The sequence below is a fragment of the Gracilinanus agilis genome, chromosome 1 (genome assembly GCF_016433145.1).
Source record: "Gracilinanus agilis isolate LMUSP501 chromosome 1, AgileGrace, whole genome shotgun sequence".
NCBI classification, from domain to species: Eukaryota; Metazoa; Chordata; class Mammalia; order Didelphimorphia; family Didelphidae; genus Gracilinanus; species Gracilinanus agilis.
In genome coordinates, this window is record NC_058130.1 from 722,501,725 (window position 1) to 722,522,773 (window position 21,049).

General features: G+C 36.2%; 1 pseudogene; it reads left to right on the forward strand.

Moving 5' to 3' along the window:
* LOC123256754 overlaps window positions 1–21,049 on the forward strand; it is a 44,298-nt pseudogene that overhangs the window by 1,840 nt on the left and 21,409 nt on the right.

Here is a 21,049-nt window from a genome sequence, read left to right on the forward strand (position 1 = left end):
GTTGCACATTGTGTAAATAGAAGAAACTCATTTTACTGATCTCAGCTTCAGTTTCTTCATCTGTCAAATAAAGGCATTAAATAAGATTACATCCAGAGTCCCTGGCAGCTGTAGATTCTTTACTCTCATCATTAATAGAGCAAAAAGTATATCCGCAGATGCTGTCATAGCCTTATTCAGGTAGGGAATATGATGAGACTACATGTGTTTGTTTTCTTTCTTAAAACCCTTATCTTCCATCTTGGAGTCAATACTGTGTATTGGCTGTCTCTAGGCCTGGCTCTCAATCCACTGAGCCACCCAGCTGCCCCCTACATGTATTTTTAATGAGTCACTGGAAAGGAGAATTCTGTCATAAATCTATCATACTAAATAACTCCTAGGTCCTTTCATCTCTGAGACTGTGATGCTATGATCTTGTCCAAAAATGAGGAGAGAAGTAGGAGAGGGGTTTTGTGAGTATTGTCCATCTTCTAATATGTTTTCAGAATTGAAGTGGCCTACATTGCACCCAGCACAGGGAAGTGAGAGGGCATCAAGGCAATCAGTCTTACCGACCATCCAGGAAATTCAACATATGGTTGCTCTTTTAATCTTGTCACCTGCAAGGGAATTTTTCATGAATTTTCACCATCAGAAGCCATTTGCTGAATGTAGGAAACAGAAATTATTTTCTTAGGAAGGCACTTCTACACTATAACATCTGCTATTAATGAGGGGGTAAGAATCTAAAATATAATTTTGCACTTTTCATTAGACATAGAGACTCAGCTGGAGATGCCCCAGGCAGTCTTGTCCCCAGAGTTCTTCATGGAACAACACTTCTCTATGGAGATTGGAGTAGGATGTATCTAAACATAAGGGTGCTGTGAAACAGAGTCTGGTTGAAAACCTGGGGAAACTATAAAATGCCCGTTTCTCTTGAACTATTGTCCTTGTCTTGGATGAGGACTTGACTAATGTCTTTTTGTCTTCCCTCAGGTGTGGTAGACAATTAACAGCCTGGACATCTCTAGAAGGACAGATCATTTCTATGGTTGGATAGTTCAGCATCAGTCCATGACTAGGCACCTTAGTCTAAATGATGCCATAGAGTTTTCAGGCTTAGAACCTTGGGGAAATTTCATGGAAATGTTGCCTTTTATTCAGAGAAGCACTTCTCATCTGCTTTCTTCCCTTATAATATTTCTGCTGTTACAGTCTCATCATTCTAAGCACTTAAAAGAGAAGCTTCCCTGCTTCCATCAGATTAGCCCCATTGTTTCCCAAGATGCTGATCTGGTATTTGGAATATTTTTATCCTTGTTGTCAGTGGAAGTGAACAGGGTTACAGGAGCAAAACTCTTTGAAAGTCCTCCTAACAAAGCTTGTAAACCTTATCAGTAAGTGCCACTCTATCTGTCTGGGCTTATTTGTAGTATGATCATTAGAAAAGATATGCTTATCGACTGGATAAAAGGACAAGCCCATGCAGCATGAGAAAATGGGTATTCTCCCCATCTTTCTTTGAATTTTTCTATATTCTTGCAGTTTTCCCATATGTCTGAGTAGCTTTCAAAATTGAACAGAAAAAAATGTCTCTTCTCTACTTCCCTCTCCCTAATACTGTACCAAAGGCTCATAGATAGGAGGTTCAGTCTAGAGTAGGCTCAGTCTTTTATCACCCTTCCTCCCCTATGCTGAGCTCATGTTGAAACTTGAGCAGTGGAAATGGACTCCATGCTGCTGCAATTAAATGAATTATCAGAAGTGGCAGAAGTTCTTGAATCCTGTGCCTATTTTCTTTCATTTCTTTGTTATTCACCAAGGGGGCAGAATTGGTGGAATGAGAAGGTTCTATCATCCCTTGCTGAAACTTTTAATAAAAATCCTATTCAAAGTCAAAGTCAAATGCCCTTTTAAACTCTATGTAGTGTTAAGAGTTTTTCTTGAGAATAGCACACTTCTTCTGTCCTCTTTATTTCTAATTCAAAGAAAAATGAATAAAGAAGGAAAAATAGCCCTTTTAAACTCTGTTTTAAAAGTGTTAGAATTATTCTTGAGAATAGCACAATTTGGAGAGGGTAAGGTCTCTTCTGTCCTCTCTATTTCTAATTCAATGGAAAATGAATAAAGAAGGAATGAGTGAATGTAAGGACTTAAATACTCATAAACCTAGTTAAAAACCTGTTATTTGGCCAAATTCTGTGAAATTATTTTGGTTTTCTATTTTTCTCAGATCCTATAGAGGAAGAGAAGGAAGTGAAGAGAGAGGAAAGACTTAGTTAGGACTTACCTTTTTCTTTGAGATATCAGTCAGGACTTCAGTAAGCTACCAAGGTCCCAAATGTGCTACATCTCTTATTCCTACACCTATATGAGCTTATTTCTGTCATTCCTTCCTCTTGGAATGGTACCTTCTTTATATATCCATATATCGAAATCTTCTTTCATCTCTCAAGATCTATGATGACCTACAGGAACACTTCCTTTATTTCTTCAAGACTATGAGGCCACTGCTCAGATTTTTAGATCTCACTGCCATTCACCTTTAACATAACCCCTACCACCTTATATTTCAGATATTGCTGTATTTTTTCTCTCTCTCACTATATCTTAAATCTTCTAGAGTCAAGGACCATGAAGATACTCTACAGGATCCAGTATATGTTACATGCTCAATATCTATTTCTGGAATGAACACAGAGTCACATAAGAACTTAAAGCCATTTCTCCTCACCATCTTAGGAATCACAAGTGAGGAGTAGAGAAAGAAGTTATATGGATGAGACTTTTTTCAATATGAATGAAGTGAGCAGAACAACTTTGGAGGTCTTTAGGTTTGCCTCACGTGGTTGGAGGATTCTTTCACTTGAAAAGATTTCTTTTTGATGTCTTGTTAATATTCTATTGTCACTCTCCTCCACAGGTGGTTGTACAAAAACTATCAGCAGGCCCTGGCAGTAGTGTTTGCTATAGAGGAGATTAATAGGAATCCCAATCTGTTGCCCAACATTTCCCTGGGATTCCATCTCTACAATACCTACCACAGTGATGAAAAAACTTTGGAGAGTACCCTACAATGGCTTTCTGGGGGGGCACCATTCATCCCTAACTATAGCTACAGAAAACAGGACAAATCTGTGGCTGTTATTGGAGGAGTCACATCAGCTCTCTCTGTCCAGATGGGGACTCTGCTTGACCTCTACAAGTTTCCACAGGTGAGTGATCTTGAACTCACATTTTCTATGCCTTTATCAACCAAAATAATAATAACAATAATAACACCAATAATATATCAGAGAAAAATAAGTAATATTTATTAAGTGTTTTAAGGTTTTAAAGTTGCTTTACACGTGTATTTTTTTTTCAACTTTACAACAAACCTTTAAGGTAGGTGTGGAGGACCAAGGGGTTAAATCCCCCTTAACTCTCCCTCCTCTGTCCTGTAAGTTCACAAAGAGGACATAGAGGCAGAGAAGAGAGCAAAGTAACCTTGAGAAAGATTTGGAAAGCAGAGAGAAATCTCCTCCTTGGCTCCAGAGGCCATAATCTGGCCAAAACTATGTGTGTTGACAGTTTGATTACAATTATGCTTTAATTTTAGTTTCCACAGTAAAAGAGATAAAACAGGGACTGCTTCTAGCTTGGAAAACAGTAGCCTAAAGCTTATTGATAGAGTAATATGGTGGATTAAAGCTGGATGGTAGGAGCATACTGGTGACAAGTGTAATCTTTTTAACTCTTTGGTAACCCTTACCCCTTTCTCATTCTGAGATCCCATGAGATACTCAAGATCATGTATATATTGTAGTAAATCTTTTAGGAAGGTATAATTATTACATCCATTTTATAGAGAGATACTGAGATGGAGAAAAGTTAAGCTACTTCTCCAAGTTCATGCAGTTAATAAGTTCCTGTAGCAGGATTTCCCCTCAGTTCTTCTTGATGCCACTAACTCTCCAATCATTCTATCATGTAGCTCTCTCAGTCATCAGGGAAGGTGAACCTCTCCTGGATCATACCCAAGATATTGTAAGCAAAAAACAGAATTGGAGTCACCATAAAAGGATCTGAGAGGAAACCTTGATATATTTGTTCATTACACAGATAAGTTCTCTGAAGATCTGAAAAATTAAAATAATTTTGCTTAATATTGAACAATTCATTGACATTAATGTTAGTCCTAAATTTATTGAGAAAAGATTTTCTTACAAAAGAAAGGCAAGGCATGAGAACTGGTATGAAAGCTATAGGTTTGAGGTGCCTGATAAGGATGTCTGTGATGCTATACTAATAGCTCCATGAGAACCTTGAAGAACATGGAGTTTCTGGAATACACAACTACATCATTGATTTTACTAATGGGCACAGTATACACACAAATATGTGTGGCATGAGAAAATTCCTTTCAGAAGTCAGTGTACCTTTTAAAAGTCTGGAAGAAATCTTCTGGGGACACTGGTCTTACAGGAGAGCTATTCTGCATTTCAGCCTTGCTGTTTACTGAACTTTATCATTGTAGATGAGGCACATAATTGACTACTTTGTTAGTACAGAATTCAGAACAGAAGTAGGAGTGACTTTATGGAACAGAAATAAAGGAAAACATGAATCCTTTATTTAAATGAAATTGGAAGCCAGTTTTCAGTATGAAATTACATATGTATGACTGAGGGCCTCTCACCATTTATAACCATACCTCTTATGTTAAATTTTGCATAGCTTCATTCTTTATTATTTAATCCCACTTGATCCACAGATACAAATTCAGACTTTATGGGACATAGAAAGGTAATTAGGGGATGTTTTGTGGTGTCACCAGCATTAAGATTATAGAGAATTATCATCCTATGGTTGGAGAAAAAATAATTTAACTCTAAGCTCAAAGAGTATAGGGATAATCAGAAGGTTGGCATTTGGAAACCAGAGTGAGATCACTAAATAAAGGAATCCATGCAACAGGATTTATCTTCACCTTTATTTTCCAGATGACATAGTTCCATAAACTCCTGAACAGGAAAGAAGCAGGCTGGTGGGGCCATTTTAGAGTTCTTATTCCTTGATCCTGATGGGATACAGATTGGTAGCAGGGAAGGATTTTTTTTCTTCCAGAAATATATATGTTCCTTCATAATTTTATGTGTGCATACATATCTGATCCTCTGATATCAGGCAACAGTGGTCATGGATAGTAAAACCAGGTATCAGACCTATTATGGAGTTGATGTAGATAGTTTTTTATAGATGAGACCAGTTTTCTGGTTGAAGATTGGATCAAGGAGTATCAGGTACCTGAGCAGGACTTCTGATGCCTCTTGGTGAATAGATATCACATTTCTGTTGTACCTGATAGTTATGGAGGTCTCTTCTGTTGAGTGGAGGTGTCGGGTACAGTCTTGAAAATCTGACATAATGTTAATCTATGCTTTCTATTTCCAGTGTTCTCTGTGTGCCTGAAAGTAGAGGATTAGCTATTAGATGGTTTATATACATTTTATTTATGTATGTCTTAGAGAATGGATGACAGCAAACATTTTCATTATCCCCAATGCCTTTTCTCATATATTTTATTCCTTAAATATTTCCCAGTAATATTTCTAAACCATTACCATTACCTATTATATTTGGTTCAATAGAATTGATTCTAAAGAAGAAGAGCAGTAAATGCTGAGAAATTGGGGATAAATGACTTGTTTAAGTCAACTAGGAAGTGTTTGAGGCCTGATTTCAACCCAGGTCCTCCCAACTCTATGTCTGGTAGTCTAACCACTTATTACCTACTTGCCCCCACCCAATTGCATTTAAAAATTTTTAAGCATTCATTTTTTGAAACTGCAACTCAAATTCTCCCACACTTTTGTCCCTCCTCTACATACTGAGCAATTAAATAATATATCAGTTACACATATGAAATCATGCAAAATATTTCCATATCAGCCCTGATGAAAAGCATATACACGTAGAGAGAAAAAATGCAACAAAAATAAAGAAATGAAAAAAGTATGCTTTGATCTTTAGACAGAGTTTTTCAATTCTCCCTCTGGAGATGGATAACATTTTTCATTATGGATCCTTTGTTTACAAAGATCTATACTCTTTGGTGGATCTTTGAGTCATTGTCTCCTTGATAGTAGCTATGTTCATTGTTATAATAATGCTATTACTTTGTACCATATTTCCTGTTTTTTTTCTAACTTTACTTTGCATCAGTTCAGACAAGTCTTCCCAGGTTCCACTGAAACTAGCCTGCTTATCATTTTTGTAGCTCAAAAATATTCGTTGCAATCATATCTCACAACTCGTTTAGGCATTCCCCAGTTGGTGGATATCCTTTCAATTTCCAATTCTTTGACCAAGTTCCAATCAGTATTAGTTAATGGTCTCCAACCCAGCTAAATCTCATGATCCTATCATGAGGAGAGGAGTTAAAGGAGGACTGTACATCTAAAGGATAGATTTTCCTCTTTCTTTATTTTTTTCCACCAGTTTTAGATGAGGGGAAAATTTTTTGTTTTAATTGAATGAAATAGATACTTTCTGCCTGCTTTTAAGACTTAAATGGTCACTGGAAAATTATTTTAAAAATCAACAGTGTGTAAATTAAGGCTTAGTTGGATCCCCAAACTAAAGTTTGTGATATCTACTTTGTGATAATATTCTGTAGCTTGTACAATATCTAATATCAAGACACTACCATTAAAACTGCAAAAGTAAACTTAGTTTTTGATAACTTTTAAAAATCAAAGAAGGAATTTGAAACAATGCACAAAGGGCTTTAAAGGAATGCCTACCCTTTGACTCAGCCATACCACTGTTGGGTTTGTAACCCAAAAAGATTATAAGGGAAAAAAAAACTTGTACAAAAATATTTATAGGTGTGCTCTTTGTGCTTGCAAAAAAATTGGAAAATGAGGGGATGTCCATCAATTGGGGAATGGCTTAGTAAATTGTAGAATATGTTGGTGATGGAATATTATTGTGCTGAAAGGAATAAAGAACTGGAGGAATTCCATGTGAACTGGAATGACCTATAGGAATTGATGCAGAGTGGAAGGAGCAGAACCAGAAGAACATTGTATGTGATCAATCACTTAATGTGATAGGGATATGATTTGGGTTTTAATGTTAAAGGATTGCTCTACTGCAGATATGAATAACACGAAAATAGGTTTTGAGCAATGATTCATGTATAATCCAGTGAAACTTCTTCTCAGATTTGGGAAGGGGCTAAGGGGAGATCAAGAATCATGTAAAAAATATTTTAAACAAAAAAAGGAAAAAAAAATCGAAGATGGGAAGTTGTCCTATAACCCTGAAAACCAAAAGAGTCAGTGTGCTCAGCAAGTTTGTTTGTTTCCTTTAAAAGAGAGAACGCGGGCACATTTGTGAAAGCCCCAGAGAGGAAAAGGAGGTTACAGGTTTTTATAGTGCTTCAAGAAAGAGGAAACAGGGTCTTTAGGATTGGACAACAAAGGAGGAACAAAAGACGTTGCTTAGCTGCTTGGATTGTAAATCAAGATATAACTTTGACAATATGGAAAAAGCCAGTTTGGCTATTACCTGCCTTGCTATTATTTGTAGAAACTGAGTGATCTTTCAGAGCTAGACTGATTATTCTTGCCTGGGAACATTTGCAGGGTTACTTCCAGGCCATGTATCATTGTTTTTTTTTTCTTTTATCAGATTCATCCTGATGTACCAAGGCAATTCTAAACATCAAAAAGCCTTTAGAAACCAGTTTACCCATGACATTCTAAATGCAACCAAATTATTAAAATACAAATAATTTAGAAATTAATGTTTTTAAAAATTGGAAATTCAAATATCTTCATTTGAAATGGGGTCATTAACTTGGGTAATGGAATAAGTATTCATTAATTTGGAAAAATGTTTTGTAATGTAGCAGACTTTGATTATTAATTCAGACAACTTCTTTTTAGGTTGTCATCTAGAACCCAGAAAGCTAGGAAACTCCCTCCTGTTCTTCAAAAGAAGTGTGGTTCATTTATACCTTCAAAAGATTTTGTAGGGGGCAGCTGGATTGAGAGTCAGGCCTAGAGATGGGAGGTCTTAGGTTCAAATCTGGCCTCAGACACTTCCCAGCTGTGTGACCCTGAACAAGTCACTTGACCTGCATTGCCCACCCTTACCACTCTTCCACCTAGGAGCCAATACACAGAAATTAAGGGTTAAAAAAAGATTTTGTAATTACTGAAGTTATCTTGATAGATTTTTTAATAGTTTTCCCTACAAAATTATATATATATNTGGTGCTTTGCATATTCTGATCATGGGGCTGCTTCCTCCTCAGTTTCATCCAAGGATGTGGGAGACAAAGAATGAGAGAGAGAGAGAGAGAGAGAGAGAGAGAGAGAGAGAGAGAGAGAGAGAGAGAGAGAGAGAGAGAGAGAGAGAGAGAGGAGAGAGGAATTAAGCAGATAAAAGGAAGCTAAAAATAAAAAAGGATAGAAGTTTTCTTAGCTTAAACGAAAGAAAGCAGGGGGAAGGAATTTAAATCTGTCTCTACTCTATCCTTCACTCAATCTCTCACCTTCGGGGTACCTAAGACAGTAGAGGTAAGTCACATTCTTTGGGTCAATAATGATAATAATTTATTATCAGTTAAATTATTAAAAACACATTACCCTGGGGCAGCTGGGTAGCTCAGTGGATTGAGATCCAGGCCTAGAGACGGGAAGTCCTAGGTTCAAATCCGGCCTCAGACACTTCTCAGCTGTGTGACCCTGGGCAAGTCACTTGATCCCCATTGCCTACCCTTACTACTCTTCCACCTATAAGTCATACACAGAAGTTAAGAGTTTAAAATAAAACAACAACAACAAAAAACAACCAAAAAAAAACATTACTTGACTAGAAATTATAAAAGGAAAAGTAAATATTTTAACAAGTCATTATATTTCGCTTAACATCACTTTTATGCTAAAATTATGAAAGCAGTGTTCAGTGAAGTATATAAAGTCTGAGTTATGAATAGAAGGGGAAAAATGTAGAACTCAAGGAAATGAAGGAAGATTTAATGGGGAAATAGTGAAGGAAATAAGAGACATGTGGCATCAGGGTCACCTGAGGAATGGTATATGTATTTATGGATAGTGAGATAGAGATTAAAAGATAAAGCTCTAACATGAAGAAAGGTTTGAGGATGTTTTCTGAAACAAGTGATAATGAGACATTTAATATGACAGGCTCATTTGAGTAGTTGCAAGGTAAATAGTGTAAAGGTATAAGATATTAATAATTATCAAACCCAGAACTGATTTGGTTAAATAAAAAGATTCTTTTATTAGGAGAATTATGTTCATTTGGAAACTAACAAACAAGGATTCATAAAATATTAACCTTAAATTAGATGAAAATGGTGAGCCTTGTGTAGTACTTGAAGTAATTGGGCCTTGTATACAATAGGGCTAAATACCTGAAATTATTACTTGAGTATTCTGTGTAATACCATTTGAGAATATAGATTCAATTGTGAATTGTTTTTAGTGAGAAAATACTGATATCTGATTTACTCTGCAGTTTGGCATTAAGAAATGTTGTCAGGTCAAATTAGTTCTGCTTACCAACTTGTTAGCTTAAATCTAATGTGATAATTATTCATGGTAATAGGAAACATTTTTATACATTGGGTTAGTTAATGTGATCTCTAACCCATAAGCTTCACTGCCTAACTCTTCAAACAACTACAGATAAAATTAGATTAGCATCAGGCCATCAGAACAGCCTTTCAGGATGGGTTTGTAAGGAACTCTTGCTATGGAGTGCTTAGCCTTGCTCCACAATGTATTTTAAATACAATATGAATGTTGGCTGTCAGAGTTTTCTGTGCTTTATTCTGCTTCTTATATCATGCAAATTGATAATCCCTTTCATAATTTCCTTTTTGTTCTATGAAACCACTTTAGGACTTCAAGCAGCCCAAACCCTGCCAGCATCAGATCAAAATCTTTAGAGCTTTTCTGTTGGACCATAAATCAAAATCTTAGAATAAGAGATTTTTTAAAATACTTACCTTCCATCTTAGAGTCAATACTATATATTGGCTCCAAGGCAGAAGAGTGGTAAGGGATAGGCAATGCAGGTCAAGTGACTTGTCCAGGGTCACACAGCTGGGAAGTGTCTGAGGTCAGATTTGAACCTAGGACCTCCCATCTCTAGGCCTGGCTCTCAATCCAGTGAGCTACCCAGCTGCCCCCAGAATAAGAGATTTTAAAGATAGTGACATGATATTTAGTGCAACTAAACTAATAATAATGGGTGTGAATTCAATCTAGGAATGTTTGTTAATACAAAATTAAATTAATGGGGTTTTTGATAACAGCAGTATAGGTAGGAAAATTTAGTTCTCCTGTAGTTTACATATGATTAGATTGTAAGCTCAGTAATTTAAAAATGGTTTAAAAGTTGCTTTTTAAAAAGAATGTTTTATGTAATTGCACATAAAATCTATATCAGATTGCTTATCATCTCAGGGAGAAGAGAGAGGGGAGGAATCAGGGAGGCATAGAAGAAAAGAGGGAGAGAATTTGGAATTCAAAATTTTTAAAAGAATATGAAAAACTGCTCTATTTGTATTTGGATAGAAAAACCTTATTTTTAAGTTTGCTGTTTTCATTAAGTGTATTTCATTCCAAATTGTGATAATGAGATTAAATCTACCCTGCCCATCTTTAGATTTAATCATCAAAGGTGAAAACATCTCCATTTAACTCACAAGTTGGGTGGTCTGTGACCTCAGTTAGCTGAGCTCAGGGCTTCTTGTTCATTGCTGGGACCTGGAGGAGCTCTGGATCTTGGACCCTGAGAACCTGGTGAGACTGCTTTTAAATCTCACTCTTAGAACTACAAGTGGTGAGTGAAGAAGGCTGACTCCTTTAACCTCTAAGGAGGTACTAGTCTCTAGGAGGCTCCCTTGATTGGGAGAAGCCCTTGTGGCTAAAACCCTTGTTAATTGATTATTGGGCTCTGGCTGGGCCTCTGGAGCTCTGCAGGAGTAAATCCCAGACTTGAATACAAATCTCTTATTCTACCTTCTTCTCATCTCTCTACTTCCACCCTCTCCTATATTTTGTAAATAAACTTCCATTAATGCCATTTTAACTTGACGTTATTCTTAATTGGGAATTGACAATTGTTCAATCCCCTAGTGACCAACCTTTTTATATATTTACCAAATAAAACCCCTTTTCCCCATTACATTAGGGATATTAGTAACTATTTTAAATATTTTTATCTCATGTATGAACATCTTAGTGAACAGTTACAAGATTTTTTTTAACTCTCTTGATAATATAGTATTAGGTCTTAAACCAGAAAAATCCTAGATTTAGAGGTGAGAAACTAGCCTCGCACTACCTAGAATGGGAAAGTTATACATGAGCTCATATTAGCTCATGTTAGGGAAGTTAACTACACCTAAATTTGTTTAGTTGCATTGAAGACATTTGTGATAGGATAAATGATTTTCTATGTAAAGGTATTTGGAATAATTCTAACTAGATTAGTATCATCTAATTAGCACTGAGTCTTGTTAAAGCAGATTCTCTTTAATCTGGATATTATAAGATCATAAACTGAACTTTTAAAAGAAGGTTTAGAGAATATATGTGTGTATTTATATATGCATGTATGTGTATATATATATATATATATATAAATATAATGTGTGTATACATAATTTCTATGTGTGTGTATTGTTATAATAAAAAACGACACTCCTGTCTATTAGATGAAGATGTAGATAAAGTATAGAGAGAGGATAGGAATACACCTCTCTCCTGTATAACAGTTGCCCAGGTAGGATCCTTTAGGTCAATGGATGAAATCCCTTCAGGACCCACCTGGGGTTAATTGATATTATTTAATGGGCTCTTTAGCTTGGTAACGTTAGTATCAGACAAGTCTCTCCCTTCCCAAGAAGCTTTGAATAACCACTTCAGGAAGGTACTTTAAAACTTTGATTGTATTTAACAAATGAGGATAATGGGATTGGAGAGAGGTATAGGGAGACCCCAGTTAAAATGATGATGATGAATCTCTAAACTGTAGGCAAGTAAAGGAATTAAGATGATTAGCTTCTCTCTCTGGTACAGCCTGGCCAGAGCCACACCAGAGCAGGCAAACTGCTGTATAATCTTTCAGCTTCTTCTTCACTAGATGATACGCCTAACCAGTTTGAGATATCCACCCTTTTCCACCCTCTTCTTCTTCTCCTGCCCACTTCCTGGATCCCTCCTGGGCCCTGGGACACCTAGATGACTAAGATGACTGACTTCCTAATATCTAGGGGCAGTAGAATCAGAGATGATGGTCTGGGTACAGGTTGTTGATGGTACAGGAACAAACAGGAAGGTCTTGCAGGGTTAAGTCTGCAAGTCTCAATCCCACAAAGACCAGGATCCACTGATCTCAGGTCTCAGGGAAAAGGAAAGGAACCAAGAACCCCTTCCAGGGCTACCAGGGTGGTTTTATACCACCCCCCCCCCCCCCCCGGGCCAACTGCCCTCTCCTGTCCGCATGCCTCTCTGGGAAGATTCCAACATTCAACTGATCCACCTGTCAATCACAGTGTGAACTCCTGGCTCCCAGAGATTCAATATAACAGTATGTGTGTGCCTCTGTACACACACACACACACACACACACACACAGTGGTTCCTTGGTACCTGTCATTAATTCATTCAAGAACCCAAAATGTTGAGTACTGTTTAATTAGAATCTGGTCCCCAAAACTCTCTCTTCCAGCATCCCACTCTGGTTTTCACATTATATCCTTATATTTTGGAGATAAAGTTTATGTGTAACCCTATCCTTCTCTTTTTCCCCACTAATGCAGCTTGGAAAACCTTTTTTACTCAGGCTTTTACTTTTGTCTTTTTATTTCTTCTACTTCAAGTGATTGTTAATACGTCTTATAAAATATAATACTTGGAATTATTGGATATTAATTTTAATCTTACAGTACCAAATGAATTTTTACCATAAAGAATAATGTAAATTGAATTCATCTGTTTCAGATACCCCCCCCCAAAACTAGATTTTGTAAGGCATTCTATGCATTAATGTAGTTGTGTTTCACTAAATGGGCATTAATAATACAGACATAAATAAAACAATAATTTAATTAATTTAAAATGTTTAAGAGGAGTTCATGGCCTAAGAGGATTGCAGTAAGGAGAAATGTTATTATCTGGAAGAGGAATACCTTTCATAATATCTGAGGGCCACTGCCCTTCTGAAGTTCTTTCTCTCTTTTCTGTCCCTCATCACCACTGAATCCTGCTTGAGATTCAGCAGGTATAAGCTTCACAGGAAACTATCCAATGATGCTTGTTTTTGTCTGCATTTCAAAATTCCTCTAAAGTGGGAAATATTCTGGTCATTTAACATATTTACAATTCTGCTCCTTAAAACTTTATCAAGGTGATATCAGTAAGATGAAAGAAGTGGAGGATATTGAAATGATTCTTCTGGAATTCACAGAGAGTCAACTCTGAGATTAAAAAAAAAAAAACAACTCCAAAATATCACAAAAGCCACAGAAAATGAACACAAGATCAAGTGAAGTTCTGCATTGTGAAAGAACTACACCGAGAATAACATGATTTTTTGTTTTGGCTGGAGTGGGCAACGCTTCACGAAATCATGATGCCAACAAATTCTAGCAAGCATTTTAGGTGTCAAGAATTCATCTAATATAGTGACAATTTTTTTTCATCAAAATGTGTTAAATACCAAATTTGATGAGTCCTTAAATTATCAAGCATGAAAGTTTTGACTGTATACATAGGGGAAATTTGATGTTGTTTTATCAACCATGATGATTGTGTATTATCATATTCTGAAGCATTGTATTTCTGAATTTTAATTCTAATCCTTATTCTAATCTAATTCTAAGCATTAAATTTTGTTCTGAATTTATCTAGCTATCCTTTATAAAATTTTGAAATAAGTTGTTATTGCATGAAAATGATTGTAAAATATTATAATAATTATTGTGTTAAAACTCAATCAAGTATGTAAGGAGAAAACTGAAAAGACCTTTTTAAATCTCATTTTCTTGAAAGTCATAATAGCAGATAAAATTCTTGTCCTCCTCTCCATTATAAGAGGGAAAGTAATTATCAGAAAGGGGAGAAATTGCGAATTTGTTTATCTTATAGAATTACTTTTATGAAGTTATGTCTGCAAAATGCAATTATAATTGGAGATATATGCATATGTGTGTGTCCAGGTTATAATATGGAGGTTTATTACAAGTTGTGAGTAAAGTATCATATTCAGGATTCAGGATGTAATTAATTACTTGGTTTCTGGTGATAGATTTTATACCAAGATGAGTTTAAACCCTAGAAGAGGATGTAAGATTTTAAGGTATGCTAAACTTTATTATTGCAACATTTTGTGAGAAATCTTCACTTAACCCTAAGCTGTGATTAGTAAAATATACTCTTCGAAAGGAAACTATATGAGACTGTATTTGATATTGTTCTGAGTTTGATTCTAGATATAATCATCAAGAAGTCTGACTAAACCAAGCATTCATAGTGCCTGTAGCTCTTTAGAGATGACATCTGTAAACTGTAGAAAGAGTTCTATCTCAAGGGACAAGATGAAAGAGCAACTTTGACATAGGCTACAGTAGGACTCTTCCCTCTTGATTTTTCCAAGATGATATTTCCTCTTGAATGGAACATATCCCACCTAGATGATTCTGAGAATGGCTTATGGAATTTTCATCAATGGTTATCTATAACTTTTGCCTAGAATTAACATCAGAGTAGGAGATTATTTTCTCTTTCCTAATTGATGTCTCACTTTTTTTTAACCTCTTGCCTTCTGCCTTAGAATTGATACTATGTATAGGTTCCAAGGAAGAAGAGTGGTAATGGGGGCAGTTAGTGATTTGCCCAGGGTCATACAGCTAGGAAGTATCTGAGGCCCAATTAGAACCTCCTGTCTCTAGGCCTGGCTCTCAATCCCTTGAGGCACACAGCTTCCCCCTCCCTTTTTTATTTTTATGGCAACTTCCTATAATCAGGGCAAGTGATCAGTGAAATATATGGACACAATACTAAGTATTCACCTATTAGTTTAAGGCTGAACTAAGCTACCAGTCTGGAAGATTTAAGCTATTCTATTCAACCAGAAATTATATTCTTTTCCTTAATCAAGAAATAACAAAGTTTATGGGCTTATCATCTGCCTATTATTAATTACTTATTTGTGTATAAAATAAGATCTATCAAATATCTGAGAATGTTATGGGAATGACTAAGCAATGAGTAAGAATCGATGAAACCGGGATATGATTCCACTACTTAGTGAGGATAATATAGAAACATTTTCTGTTATGGGTTAAAAAAATTCTGCAATTATTTATCTTAGAAAATAATGATTCATTGTCTCTCTTGTGATGCCTCAAAATTCATCTGATTCTACTTAGAGTTGTGAGTAACACTTGTATATAGGTTATATCCTATAATGCAAGAAAATCCTTGAGTCCTCCATTGAGATATTTAAGAGAAGGCCAATCTTAACCAATCTTTTTATTTTTATTTTTTTTAAACCCTTGTACTTCGGTGTATTGTCTCATAGGTGGAAGAGTGGTAAGGGTGGGCAATGGGAGTCAAGTGACTTGCCCAGGGTCACACAGCTGGGAAGTGTCTGAGGCCGGGTTTGAACCTAGGACCATCTGTCTCTAGGCCTGACTCTCACTCCACTGAGCTACCCAGCTGCCCCACCAATCTTTAACTAATTTCTTTTTCTAGTTTACCAAGGATATTAGAATCCTATGATCAGAAATGTGATTTCCCATAATTGTGAGGGGGATCAGGAAGAGAGAGAAAATTATTATCCCACCTTTTTATTAAGTATCCATCAATTAAAGTTCTCTTGGGGAAAGCTGAATAATGAGCATTCAAATTTTTATTTAAAGACTTAAGATGCTGAAGGAATTTGTTTATGATCCCCAGGAGAGGTCACTGGGCAATTAATTTATTGATTATTTCTTACTACAAGAATTGAGTTTTCTTACCCAAAACAATAACCAATAATAGTTGTTGAAAGTTACTCCCAAAAAAGTAATTTTAGTTTAGATGAAAAGATCTTTTATTTCCTTATAATTATAAATATCAATTATTCATGAAGTACAATGGACTGTCTTACAGGAAGCAAGGTCACATTCATTGTAAATCATAAGTTGTATTCCTACTGTTCATCTATATTGTAGTGAGAATTATATTTCTTATTGATTAGTTTTGATTCCACTAAACTCCTTTCTCTCAGATTTCTCTTTTCTAACAACCATAAATTCTTACTTCAGTTTCAAGCAAAAAACAATTAGTTGTTCTTGTTTGAAATATATTTAAAACAAGTAAAACCTGTACAGGTGAACTGTATATTGTCCAAAATAAAAAAAACACACACACACACAGTATCATTCATGTGTTTTTCTTTTATCTAAAAAAGAAAACCATTTCCCTATTCTCAGTTATATGCAAAAAGTTTAATATAGAAATTTGTTGTGGAGACAATGAAAAAATAAAGAAATAAGAATTGACTCTGGTCTTTTTGGAAAGCATAGGGAAGATAAAGATGCCTTTAGTAGAGGTTACAACAGTATCACAGATTTCTGTATTCATGAAATCTTTGTCTATTTGAGAAATCAGAGAGAGGGATGAATATAGAGACTCCCAGAGATTTAAATACCACTTATAACAAATTCTGAACAGAAACCTACATAATTTTTCATGGCAACAAAAATGCCTATTTCTGAATTTGCATCCCATTTCAATCTTCTTGGCATTATCAGGTTCAAACTGATCCATTATTTTTTCTTATCTAGATCAGCTATGGCCCATTTGATTCCATTCTTAGTGACAAGGTCCAGTTTCCTTCTCTCTATCAGATGGCCCCCAAAGATTCTTCTCTTCACCAAGGTGTTGTCCGCTTAATAGTATATTTTAAATGGAACTGGATAGGACTGGTTGTCTCAGATGACATGAGAGGTGAGAAATTCCTCTGGGAAATGAGAGAGGAAATGGCAAAGAATGGAGTTTGCATGTCATTCACAGAAAAAATCCCTGTCAGTGAGAGAAGACATATGGAATCACATGAAAACTTCATGCCCAGGATTGCAATCTCAGCAACCATGGTGATTGTCATTCATGGTGACACTGATTCATTAATGATTCTGAGACATTCACAAATTCCTTTTTTGACAAGACGGAAGGTATGGATTGCCACATCTCACTGGGACATTACCATGAGACCCATCTTTCATTATGGTTATAATTTCCAAGGAGCTCTCACATTTTCATATTTAAACAATGAAGTTCCTGGGTTCAAGGCTTTTCTTAAGACAGTTATACCTTCTAAATACTCAGATGATATTTTACTTAAGGGATTCTGGCTCTCAGCTTTTGCATGTCCAGATCAACAAGGAAACCCAGAGCAAAAGATATGTTCACCAAATGTCTCTTTGGAGACATTGCCTCTGAACTATTTTGATATGACTATGTCTGGTTTGAGTTACACCATCTACAATACTGTCTATGCTGTGGCTTGGGCTCTTCATGAAATGTTTATAAGAAAGTCAGCTGAAAGACCAATGGGAGGTGAAGAATATTTAGGACTTCATTCATGGCAGGTAGTACTGAATAGGTGGCCACTTTTTAGCTATGATATAGTGAGGATATATTTTGTGTATTGGTGGGACAAGTCAGATAGTAAAGTCCTTTCCAATTCTCAGATTCTGTGACTATATGTTCTTTATTCTTAATTGCCAATTCTTTTTAATATCCATATGAAGTTTATAATTCTTTCTTTCACGGAGGCTTGGAGTTGACAGGAGCCTCAGATACAATCTTTAAGCTATACATGTATATGGACAGGAACCCCCTTTTCAATAAATTTACTAGTGTACAAAATCATTTTTCTAAAACACCTAGTATTGGGTAACCTGCCACCTTCAAGGACATCTTATTGCACTTTGTGTCAGCTGTAATTTTTAAGAAACCAATCATCATTAGCCTATGTGGTGTTGGTTAGGTAAAAAAAATGTCCTAAACTGTTCAACAACCAAACCAATGGCCTGTCCTCATAACCTTTCTACCTGCTACTAATAATTTTCTCATTACTTCTCATTATAAGATTTAAAGCAATGGGGGGTTTATGATGATATTTTATTATAAATAATGAGGGATTCTAGGCTTCTCATTAATCAAACATTTCAATCTGAAACTTTATCCCAGGTTATAAATGAACTAGAGGCACTTCCTTTCATATAAACATTTTATGATCTTTTTCATAATCAGCCTTTTACAAATACAAATTCTAGTGAGCATAAATTTAATTGAATATAACAAACTATATAAAAAGACATATTTGAGTGACATGCCTGTGAGAATAATTCTTCTAATTACTGTAATAGTGGATACTATAATAGTGAATAGAGTTCACTACAGAGAATTACACTTAACATTTCTCCATATAGTAATACAAGTAATTAGACCTTATTGAAGCCCTTAAAGAGGCAAATTTAAAAATAAGAGTTTTCTTTCCTTCCCCTCTGTTTCTTATTTACCTTTTCATGTTTCTCTTGGTTTTTGTGGTTGGATATTGAACTTTCCATTTAGTCCTGGTCTTTTCTGTGCAAATACTTGGAAATCTTCTATCTTGTTGAATGCTCAAACTTTCCTCTGGAAGTATATAGTCAGTTTGGATGGGTAGGTGATCCTTGGTTGTATACCCAGTTCTCTTGCCTTTCTGAATATCATATTCCAAGCCTAGGGGTCTTGTAGTGTGGAGGCTGCCAGATCCTGTGTGATCCTGATTGGTGCTCCTTGATGTCTGAATTGTCTCTTTCTGGCTTCTTGTATAATTTTTTTCTTTTACTTGGAAGCTCTTGAATTTGGCTATTATAGTCCTCAGGTTTGTCTTTTCAGGGTTTAGTGTAGAGGGCGATCTATGGATCCTTTCACTGTCTATATTGCCCTCTTGTTGTAGAACTTCAGGGCAATTGTGCTGAATAATTTCGTTTAGTATGGAGTCCAAATTTCTATTAATTTCTGCTTTTTCAGGAAGACCAATGATTCTCAAATTATCTCTTCTAGGCCTGTTTTCTTGATCTGTCAATTTCTCAGTGAGATATTTCATATTTCCTTCTATTTTATCAGTCTTTTGACTTTGCTTTAGTTGTTCTTATTGTTTTGAGGGATCATTGGCTTCTACTTGCCCACTTCTTGTCTTTAGAGACTGGTTTTCTGCTATATTCTTTTTATTTTCCTTTTCATTTTCCAGCTGTTTGATTTTGGTCTCCAATTTGCTTATTAATTTTTTGATTTGGGGGCATCTTTTTCTAATTGCCCAATTCTAGCCTTTAGAGACTGGTTCTCAGCTATAATCTTTTCATTTTCCTTTTGAGTCTGGTCTTTTTGGTTCTTTGAGGCTTCTAACTGGTCATTTTTGGTACTCAATTTGCTCATCAATTCATTTGATTTCTCAGCCTCACTTTCTAATTGTGATATTCTGCCTTTTAAACTGTTATTATCTTGCCAGATCCCTTCCATCTTTCTCATAACCTCAGATTTGAACTTTTCAAAAGCTTGTGACCAGTTTTTATTTTTTGGGAAGGTTTGGATTTGATTACTTGTCTGTTCTCCTCTGCTGTTTGCTCTGTTGTCTAGATTTTTTCTGTGTAAAAGTTGTCAAGTGTTAAAGATTTCTTCTTGAGCTTTTATTCTGAGGTTCTTGTCTGTGGCTTGCCATTGGCAGCCCAGTGCCTTCTCAGCTTTATCCTCCTGCCCAGCATCTGTCTGTGCTCTTTGGGATCCTCAGGTCTCAGGTCTAGTTGTTCTCAGGGTCAAGCCCTCTGGTGGTCCCCTTGCTTGTTCCTCTGCCTGAAGCTGCTTTAACAGTTTCAGGGCACTGCTTCAACATTTGTGCACCCCTCTGCACTGTGTCCCCACCCAAGGTCCTTGCCTGTGCTCAGGATCCATGTCTGCAGCTGCGAGTGAGGCTGTACTCAGGGTCTGTGTTCCAAGTCCATGCCTTCTTTAGCCTGTTGGGGTCTTAAGTCTTGCTGCTCTCAGGAACAGGCCCTGGTGGTCCCAGGTAGCTGTCAGGACTTAATGGATACCCCAAACTTGCTCTAGCTCTTGTGAGCTGGCTTTGGCATTGTAGGTGGTGTGTGTGGGGTAGGAGGTTGCTCAGCTCACGTTTTAGTAGAGCTATTTCACCCCCTTATAGCATGGAAATGCCCCAATCCCACGTACCTTCAATGCTGTGCCCTGTTGTGGGGTCCCTTGATTTGTCTGGATTTGTTTTTATGTCTTCTTGAGGAATCCTATATGTGTGGTTTAGGAGAGGTTAAGCAGCTGCTTTTTACTCTGCCGCCATCTTATCCCATATCCACTGTGCCATTTCTAATTCTTTCCTTTAGGGTGTCTATCTCTCTTTCAGTAAAATATCCTTGAATTAAGGGATATCTCTCATGTTTAATATACACAGACATTTTTCTCCCACATCTATCTCTCATTTCACAATCCACTTAATCATATCTTCTGATAGCAAGACAAGTATACTTTTACTAATTTCATTAATGTTCATTCCATCTTTGACTAAATGTACCCTCATTCTTATGTGATCAGAGGTAGCTAGATGACTCAGAGAAATGATAGACGCACCTAGAGATAAGAAATCCTGGGTTCAAATATGGCCTCAGATACTTTCTATTTTTGTGATCCTGAGCAAGTCATTTAGCTCCCATTCCCTAACCCTTACTGCTCTTCTGCCTTGGAACCAATATACAGAATTGATTCTGACATAGAAGGTAAGGGTTTGTTAAGATGTGATCTAAAGAAGCAGTATTTTGTAGTAATGTTAGAGTGCATCTCTTAGTTAGGAAAACCTGTTTTCAAATCCACCTGTTGGACACTTTCTATGTAATCTTGGGTTGTTCACATAACTTTTATTTTATTTTAATTTTATTTTATTTTTTAATCCCTTAACTTCTGTGTATTGGCTCCTTGGTGGAAGAGTGGTA